The sequence below is a fragment of the Sinohyriopsis cumingii genome, chromosome 15 (assembly GCF_028554795.1).
Source record: "Sinohyriopsis cumingii isolate HCF-2022 chromosome 15, ASM2855479v2, whole genome shotgun sequence".
Taxonomy (NCBI): domain Eukaryota; kingdom Metazoa; phylum Mollusca; class Bivalvia; order Unionida; family Unionidae; genus Sinohyriopsis; species Sinohyriopsis cumingii.
Genome location: NC_142975.1, coordinates 123239773 through 123247346, shown reverse-complemented (window position 1 = coordinate 123247346; position 7574 = coordinate 123239773). Strand labels below are relative to the sequence as shown.

The 7574-nt window shown below is 41.5% G+C and overlaps 1 pseudogene; it reads right to left on the bottom strand.

Annotated features, from left to right (window-relative positions):
• Positions 1-5177: 5177 nt before the first annotated feature.
• LOC149782654 (tyrosinase-like protein) lies at positions 5178-7021 on the bottom strand (annotated as a pseudogene).
• Positions 7022-7574: the final 553 nt, after the last annotated feature.

Genomic DNA, 7574 nt, shown 5'->3' with positions numbered 1-7574 from the left:
TGACACCAGGAAGGATAGCCGCTGGCTATTTGTTTCAGTTTCAAAATGGCATCCACGTAGTCTGCGAAAATGCCTTTCTGAGTTTGGTCACCCTTGTGGTATTTCTGTGTCTTGGGAAAGTGGTAAATTTCGTACACTTCTAACAGTTGATATCCCAGGTCCAGAGCCTTGAACAATTCCACGCTGACCCAAGACGCGTTCTTCCTGAGTGTACTGACAAGCCTGGTCTTGGTTGCACGTTTCGGCACAAGTACGGCACAAAGGAAACATCAGTTTGCCTTGGCAATGGTGAGGTAACACGGGATGGTATAAGTCGGTGCGAGGCAAAACTTTGCACTTGATCAAGCCTTCGTATTGTCGAATGTTGTCCAGGTCAATGTGTTCCGTCAGCAATTGCGGGTGCCCTGCAGAAAAGTGACAATATCTGCACACGTAAGGATACAGTGAGCACACGTCCAAGTATTTGAATTCTTCTCCTTTCTCATCGTCAGCGTGGTACAACAAACAGGTGGCATTCGTCCGTCCTCCGTACAAACTGTCCCACTGGTTCAGGGGGTCCATCAACTTGTAACTTTCTACAATGCGTTTAAACTCGGGATCGGTTATCAAACGGTGATCGTACTTGTGTTCCCACATCTCCATCACTTGGTATCCTTGCTGTTCTAACTTCAAGCGCCGCTGACAAGTGTCCTGGTACAAGTCTTCCATGGTTCGTTGTAAAAACTGATTTTTAGTGTCACGTTCAGGGTAGCAGAGGGGACATCCGTAAAATAAGCAACCGTTAAACTCGTAGACGATCTTGGGGTTTTCTAAGTCTCAGCCATCCACTGAATACGTTCCTATGGTCTTTTCGCCTCCTCCGTTGCGGGCGTGCTGAATCCATTTGTCTTCCTTGTCGCACAAGTAATGTAACCAGCGTAGGACTTTGACCGAGTATTAACGTTGGACAAAGTTGGTCGTTTGAAGGCTGATGACAGCCAGGGTGTTTTTGGGCATGAATCGTTGACGGTGCACTAAAGAACATGCTTTGGAAATGGTGCAAGCTTCTTTCAAATGATCGACCCCTCCGTGTTCCATGAACAGTTCTCGAAATATTCCACAGCAACGCCGTAAAATGTCCACGTCGGAAGGACAATACTTTAACATTTCTTCCTGAAAGTCGAAGGAGTTTGAAGCGTGAGCCTGGTACCAACAGTAGAAAGCTTCTCGTTGTTCGGCACGCATGTTGTCGGGGTCGTAATCGTGAGCCTCATGCAAATTGGGTAGAACGGCGTGTTGATTGGCTTCGGTGTTGAAAAAGTGTGGAAAAGAACATTTGGCCATTTCTTTCATTCCAAACGTTTCAGGCAGTCGACTCAAAGGCATGGCCAAATAGCTCATCGAATCTTTAAACTGAACTTGCCCCACTTGCGTGGAAATGATTTTGGTCCCGTTCAAAGTCACTTTCGGACGTTCGGTGCCTTGTTCCGTGTAGTATCTCAAAAGAAACTGTCCATCATATCCCGAGAAATTGTGAGCCATCACTGTGGCATGACGATGACAATCTCCGTAACGTTAGATGTACTCTTGGTTCCACATATCGTCTATGGGGTCTAAGATCCATTGGGCGAAATCGGACAGTGTGTTCGGCCCCCGAAAGATTTTTTCACGTCCTCCAGGAATCTTGCTGCAGTGAGGGCAATGACTAAAGATAGGCTCTTGGATACACTTCTTGCACGCTTGGTGAGCCACACAGAAATTAGGAATGTGAATGCCGGTCTCTTGCATTGCATTCGAAATCGAAAAAGATGAAATTTTCTTTCTTCTTGAGGTCATCATCTTCCTGTTGTGGTTAGTATTTTTGAATGTAGCATTGGTGTTATAAGTCCACGATTTGGTGACAAATGTGACATCGTTTCTTTCCTGAACATACGTGTGACTTGGCATTATTGGTACATATACCTTGTCCACAAGTAGGACACATTCTAAGCAGTTGACTCGATTGTTATAGCCATAGTCACATTTCTCACAGTAATAACCGTATCCCAGGAATCCAGTGATATTGGTAATGGTATCGAAAAGTTCATCGTGATAATAGACATGAATGTATTTTCAGTCTTTGAAATCTTTGCCTCGAAACAACAGAGGTCCACGCACTTCTTGAGGGTGAACTTTCAAGGTGCACCGTGGAGCTAGGACATCTTGCAATTTTTGCATTTCAGGAATACCACAGGGTGTGTCTTTGGACAGACCAGTTTGTTGTAACAGGACTTGTGCTTCACTTCGTTGTTTGGCTCGGTCCGATTTTCGAATTTTCTCCCAGACCCATTTCCATTCTACCGTGTCGTTCTTGTCGGCATACGTTCGTCCCACCATGATAGCCCTGGCTAAACACATCTGGTCTTGAGAATTGTTAATTTAGACGAGACTACGCTTAATGCTGCGAAGGTCGTTCACCAGTAATACTTTTCTGTGTTGTCCGGTCCCCATGGGGAGAAAGACGTGAGTCATAAACAGTGTCGCTTTTCCTTCGGTGATGTGAAATTTGTCGTTGGATTGTTGCACATGTTGCACCTTGTCCATGACTTTGGAAGGTGTCAGTTCTGCTGGGTTGCTAAACTCGATCCAAACAGGTGACTTCAAGTTGTCGTGATGAATGGAAAGTCTCAAGCGATCGTCTTCTTTGGCTTGACATTGGCGTTTCAGTGTGGTTAACAAAGAATCCCACACCTCGGTGATGAAGCCCTCTGCTTTCTCCGGTGGTACATTGGGCTTGAAATTTTTAAACTTCACCGTGTAGGTGTAAGCCGTGGTTCTAAATTTCCTAGAGGAGGGCGTTTCCGTCTCTCGAATGTGATAGTAATTTTCAGGGTTTACTAGGGGTGGTGAACTTTGGCTGAGTGTAGAACCGCTGGGTCTGAATTCTGGTTCACTCATATCATCTTCAAAATCACTGGCATGAATCTGTGCCAAGACTTCAGCTACTTTACGAGGCGATACATCACGTTTCTGCCTCTTACTTTCTTCTTCTTTCTTCACGAATTTATGCGATCGTTTCATCTTGACTGCGAAAAGTCAAATGACTGCATTTTAAACACCATGGGTCACTTTATATCCATGGCAGACCAGCGTATATATAAAGGGTGTGTGTCTTGCCTTCCACTATCCATTTCACTCTCAAACCGAGGAGAACGATGGAAGAGCCTACACAGATCGAACTTTTGATCATAGAAGTCTAAATACTTGATATATATGTAAGAAGAAAGGCCATTGGTCTTCAGAGTGTCCAGACCGTCATAAAAGCAAAACAGGTGCTAAAAGAGACAAAAGTCAAGATACCTCTTAGCATTGTCAAGAAAAAGAACATTGGTCTTCAGATTGCCCTAAGAAACAACAGGAGCTAGAAGAATAGATGGGTTCAGAACAGGAAAAAGAAGAGGTACCCACCCCAAAGGAAGAACCTAGACACGTTCAGAAAGAGAAACATGAGAAGAAAAGAAGACGAGGAGAAAGTGAGGAAGAAGTGGAGAAAAAACCTGTGAAAGTGAAGAAATCTAAAAAACAGAGAGAGTGAAGACAAAAAAAAGAAAAAAAAGACTATGAACTTTTTAAAGTGTTATTTTGTGCTGTGAATTGGGTTGTAAAATTTGGACCAGAATAGACCAGGCATAAAATGTAAGTGTCTCTTGGTTTTGACTTTTTTAGAATAAGAACCTACACTCACACACTCACTCAAACATTCACAGACGTACATGATGGGTAAAAAAAGGTTTTTTGAGTTTTAATTTATGTTGGCAATTGAAATAATATCTCTTTTCAAGAGAGGTGGGTGGCCCTGAAAAGGGCCTTTGGGTATTTGTTTGTTAAAAAAGACCTCAGGAATGGGACAAAAATAGCTTTAACCGCCTTAAGCCTTTGCCACGACCAAGGCCTATTTCTGGACTGCCTCTTGTCGATGATTTGGTAGAAATCACTACGGGTGCTACGGCAGGTGTAGTCACAGGGTTGGGTTATTTAGCTCGGGAAGGTCTTTTTCTCTTCGGTCGTAATAAAGAAGTCTGATACATTTGTTTCGACTTCTTAACTCTGCTAAAATGTCTAAGAGTACCGTGACCGTTTGACTTTTACTGTTCTCTTTCTCTCTTAGACATTGTTTCTTTTCTGCTTCTTCTTCCTATCGTTTCCTTCTTGCCTCTTCTTCCCGCTGTTGTTGAAGAAGAAAAACTTGTTCTGCTTCCTTTTGCTGCTGTAAAAATTTCTCCAATTCTTCTTTATGTCTCTGTTTAAAATCTTCCACCTGTTGTTAAGAAGGAGAAGATGGCGAAGGTACTGGTACCGGAACAAATTCTTGCGAAGAAGAAAGAAAATAGACAAAATCCCAATTAAAATCAACCTCTTCTGGAAGTAGGCCTGTGTTGACTTGGGTAGTCGCTGCTATTCCATCGATTCTCGTCTCCACAGCCGGTGCATCCCAATTCATCGTCTTCTTAGTTACCGTCACGATTAAAAACTGTGTCGCATGGATTGACTGCGCGCAGACGCTAGGGACGCTATATAGTGAATGTGACGTCACAGACTGACCTCTTCGGATTGGACGACTGACTCCGTGTTGTGATTGAATTTTGTAACGCGTGTTTGAATTGGTGAATTAAATCAATGCGTTTCGATCCTCCCTTCCCCTATAAATAATCGCAGTTCACCGCATTCCCTTCACCTGTTCTCGTCACAAAATGTGGACCAACGTAGAATCCTCTACTCTCGTATCTTCAATGCTGTTCCGTACGGACTTACCCATGTATGTGAAATCATTATGGACCATTGTCGGGATCACGGATACAAGACCTTTGCGATGTCCTCTATGTTAACGGAATAATGTTAACATAAACCCGAAGGCCCTTTTCAGGGCCACTCATATGCCTCGAAAAGAATTGCTTTTTTACCTCGATTTTAACAAAAAAAAGTTGTATAAGTCTTTGTCTATTGTCTGTGCTATATCTGTACACCCGCTCTTTGCTCAGTACTGTGACGTCACCTCCACTAGTTGCAACATTGTTACCAATCTCCCCTACCGTGACGTCAGACGCTATACAGACTCCACTTTCCCTTGTCCCTATACAGGCCCAATATTCCCCATGTTCAATTCCCATTTGTGCTATACAGGCCCAGGGTGTTTTTCCTTCTTTGTTCTCATTAGCCCCCTAGCGCCCCACTATACTACTATTATTTCTGAAAACAACACATTTGAGATAGTTAGACCCACAATCTTGGTTCTGTACAGTGCAGGTCGAAGGAGATTCATATTCGTATATTTCCGTCGTAAATGTGTTACTCAATCCATTTATCACCGTCATCTCAGCGAACCCGACCGCCGCATCCGGTGCGTGCAGTTCTGCAGCCTCCATAGTGGCTGGATTCTCGGGGTAATCCGTCTCAATATTCACTCCATTTCTTTGAGATTTTATTCAGAATACCTCCCAGATATAGTCTATAAATGTGTGGTGGCTCCAGACAGCCAGGTCTAATGCAGACGTCTGTAACAAGGCCATCTGACCGTCAACCCCTCTGTGGATTCCATTGTGATGAAACTCTAAATCACTCTGTATGCCTGAGTCGGCACCACAGATATCTCTCATTCTGGTCATTCTTGTCACGTTAACAGTCGCTTCATCAGTCATATGTGGTCCATCCGCCCCGATATTCCTTATAAACGGACCAGCACAGGTTGACCATTCACTTCCCAGAACTCCACCGGACGCTTCACTGGATCCTGTTCCTATAAGATGATCGGTAAATAAAACAGTGCTGGTTGGTTGATCCATCCTCTCCTCTAGACGTGAGTCCCAGTAAGGGATTGTCACCTCTGCAAACTCGGGGCCCTTAGCTCTTAGCATATTTTCATACCTAATAATAAATAGATAAATACATAAATAAATAAACAGGTACTTGAATCAGATGAAACTAATTTTAAAAAATATGTTGGCGATGATAATTTATATATCATACTACGGTATTGAGATTTAAACGTTTTATGCACAAATGAACTGAATTGGAATCGACATCATTGAATAAATTCAATTAGGAAAAGAAATGAAATTAAGTCAAGCTGTATTAAATCTAAATCAGTGGAATTAAATATTTAAAATTATTGCATCAATAGGGAAACTCTGTGCTAGCCGAAAAAGTTGTATCTTCCGTGGGCTGAGATAGACGTAATTCCCGTGTGAAATTCTGCCAGTGCCTAGTAAACGTTAGGTGCTGTGGTCTGGAATGAGAGGGTTTAAACTTGAAGTAAATGCTAATATCGATTAACGTTTTAGGCTTTTATGAAATTGCACTTCTGTTACATTAAAATTGTCAGAGAAAAGCACTCTTTAGAAGTATCTGGAAAATAGCCACATTAATATATATCTTTACTCTATAATTTCTTCTTTCTATTAGTATTATTCGTCATCGTCCTATCTGTACCAGTCTGAACAATATCTTTATTATTACAAGTAATATTGGAAGCGGTAATAATGGTTATAGTAATAGTAGTAATAGAGGTAGTTGCTATATCAGTAATTTCGGCTTGAATCTTTACCACTAACATCTTTATTATTATTATTATTATTATTATTATTGATGTTTTTACCGTGTTGGCTTTTGCTGCTCTAACGGCCCGGAAGTAATGATCAAGTTCTGTCTCAGACAACATTCGGATCTCCTTTCTCTTTCTCTTTGGTCCACTAGAAGCCGCTTGTCGCTTAACGCGACCAGTACGATGGACCGATTGCAACACTCGATCAGAAAGATAATGTACAAGTTGTCTTGTCCCAGTAGAAGCGTTTCTACCACCATGAACAATATTGTCATGCTGCCATTTATATACGTTTGTACACCATGACTGAATGGCATTGGACGGTATATTCAACCAGGACGTTTTCTGATGAGCAAAGTGAAAGTTCCATGCCGGTTCTTCAGGGACTTCTGTTGGCTCCACTGTTGTTCTGACATATGGCACCAGGATGATTATGACCACATGGAGAAAGAAGCATGAAATCATTCTGAAATGAAGAAAAAAATTTTAAAAAATTTTTGTCACGTATCCAAACTTCATCACCTGCCATTTACTTGGATTTCAACGCCATTCAATGTATTTACCATGTGTTGGTAACCTTTTCGACAGCTGCAGCATGTCGATGCATTATTATTCTAATTTTTGAAATACGCGTACATTGTAAATTACCATAGTCACTTCAAAAGACTTTCGTATTGGTAAAAATCCATTTAAAAGTGGAATATAATAATGGCATTGCTGAACTGATGTCAGTTCTTCAAATGGTACCTCTACATATGTAAAGATGGTACACAAGAGTTTTGTTTAAATTCAGTTGAATTGGTGTGGTATGATAGAGGTCCCGGTTAAATAAATTACTATATAACACTTGAAGTTGCATAAGGTATGCCAGTTAAAAGCATCTAATGCTTACACGATTAACCGTCTATAAAAAAAAAAAAACATTATTTCCAAGTTTCATTAGCATATTTATGTTTAAAAACAACTGCTAACCTCTCAAAAATATTGATGAAGTGAATCATCAACATCAATTTAAGCT